Source organism: Peromyscus eremicus, chromosome 3 (assembly GCF_949786415.1).
Source record: "Peromyscus eremicus chromosome 3, PerEre_H2_v1, whole genome shotgun sequence".
In the NCBI taxonomy this organism is placed as follows: domain Eukaryota; kingdom Metazoa; phylum Chordata; class Mammalia; order Rodentia; family Cricetidae; genus Peromyscus; species Peromyscus eremicus.
This window is the reverse complement of record NC_081418.1, coordinates 34,532,340-34,534,561: the sequence shown is the minus strand read 5'-3', so window position 1 is coordinate 34,534,561 and position 2,222 is coordinate 34,532,340. Positions and strand designations below refer to the sequence as shown.

The 2,222-nt window shown below is 42.0% G+C and overlaps 1 pseudogene; it reads right to left on the bottom strand.

Moving 5' to 3' along the window:
* Window positions 1–1,229: 1,229 nt before the first annotated feature.
* LOC131905619 (small ribosomal subunit protein uS5-like) lies at window positions 1,230–2,011 on the bottom strand (annotated as a pseudogene).
* Between the last annotated feature and the right edge of the window lie 211 nt (window positions 2,012–2,222).

The window sequence follows — 2,222 nt, the reverse complement described above, 5'->3', positions numbered from 1 at the left end:
CCCTAGAAGTAAGTTAAAGAGTCAGGCACAGCCACCTGCATGTCTCTACCGCAGTGCTATAGGGATAAAGAGAGGAGGATTTGGGAGACTTACTGGGCCAGACCAGCTCCAGGTTCACTGAGAGACCCTGATGCAAGAGAACAATCTGGAGAGTAATAGAAAAGGGCATCTAGTATCCTCTTCTGGCCTCCAAGTAGTAGGAATGAGAGCACCACCTGCACACACACACACACACACACACACACACACACACACACATATATACACACCCACATACAGAGACACACATACATATGCACACATACACACACATGCACACACAAACACAATGAGTTTTTAAAAAGAAAAACTACCAGTTGGAACAATGATCAGGATTATTGTAATTTTCTTTTGTTCTTATGTGAAATGTAAATAAATACATTAAAATAAAAATACTAAATATACTATATGTGATTTTAATACATTATATATTTATATACAACACAAATGTAAATGTATATGCATGTACAGTCACATATATATATATACTACATATATGAGCATACTGCATATCTACAAAGTGTATGTGTATATTTTTGTAGTATATATATGTATATTACAAAATCTTATATCACTATATACTCTATAAGATTTTGAGGAACTGTAAAGACTGGTACTATTAATCAAATAGCTACTTTACTCAATGCTTGAACTCCTCTCTTGTATTTTTTGCCCAAGCATACACAGCATCATTGTACAAAGACACTGATATTTGTCTCAGATAAAGTAATTGGATCAAGCTCAAAGTGAGTGGGGCCATTTCACACGTGTCTACAGAGATGTGCATCTCTAGCCTCTACTAAGTTTTGAGAAGCCAGATGAAGAGGGAGTTGTTATTGTAACCTCTGTTGACTCCTTTTAAGAACCTAGTGGCATAAATACTCCCCGAGCTGCAGCTATGACATGTTAATGTGGGCGCTTGCTTTGTGTGACTGATTTTTCTGTTAGAATCTAGGTTATTGGTCCCATCACTACCATCTCTCCAGTTTTTGTATTTATGTAAGGACTTACAAGAAATGAAATATTCCAAGAGATAAGAATGGTGATTAATGCAAGTTAGAATTCTGTCATCTGTGAGGCTTAAATAAGGTTTAGAGACTACAGAAATTCCCTTCATGAGTTTAACTTTCAAAGGTCATAGATATTTTCAGAAATTTTTTTATATCCCTTTAATGATCATATATATGATTTTATCTATAAATAAAGATTTGGGGGTTTTGGGGTTTTTTTGTTTGAAGAGACTTAATTCGCTTTATTTTTCTGATATAAAACCCCTCTGTGCTGGCCACACCTGGAGCCTCAGTCCTCTGAACAGACTCTGGTGTGGGTTTTCACAAGATGGTCAATGAATTCCTGATAAGGAGACTTAGTGAACACAGTCTCTTTCCAGAGGTCAGGGGTCAGATAGCTGTAGGTCTTGGAGATGGCATCAACGGTGGCCTTGGCAAAGTTGCCCAGGGTGGCAGTGCAGCCCCTGGCTGATGTGTAACAGTCATCAATACTGGCTATCATTAGTAGCTTCCTGGACACAGGAGCAGAGATGATGCCAGAGCCTTTGGAGGTAGGGGTGAGATGCACTCACACAGAGCCACAGCTGGTCACTGTGCACGGAACAGATTGGGGCTTGACAGTCTTGTTTCCTCGGTAGCCTCTCCGCACAGGGAAGATAGAAAGCTTGGCCAAGATCATGACCCCTCAGATGGCAGTGGCTACTTCCTTGGAGCACTTAACACCAAGACCAACCTGACCACTGTAGTCCCCAGTAGCGACAAAAGCCTTGAACCTGGTCCTCTGGAGTCCGAGTCTGCTTCTGCACTGGCATGACCTTAGAACTTTATCCTTTAGGGATTTGCCCAGGAAAAAGCCATAATCTTGGATTCCTTAATGGGTAGGGAGATCGCCTTCAGGGACTTGATCTTCATGTCTTTGACCGGCAGCCCAGCTTGGTGATGGGGATCCACTCCTTGTCTTTGGCTCTAATTACCTCCAGGAGGCTCGATCATGGTCATGGTTCTGCCTCCACCATGTCCACAACCACTACCGCAACCTCAGCCCCTAAAACGGCTGCGGAATTCTTCACGGAAGCAGTCATCTAAACCTGGGCCCTCAAGTCCTCCAGGCCCTCATGCTGCACTGCGTCATCTGCTGTTTGGTGTTTTCCCAAAGTGGAACAAGCAATTCTT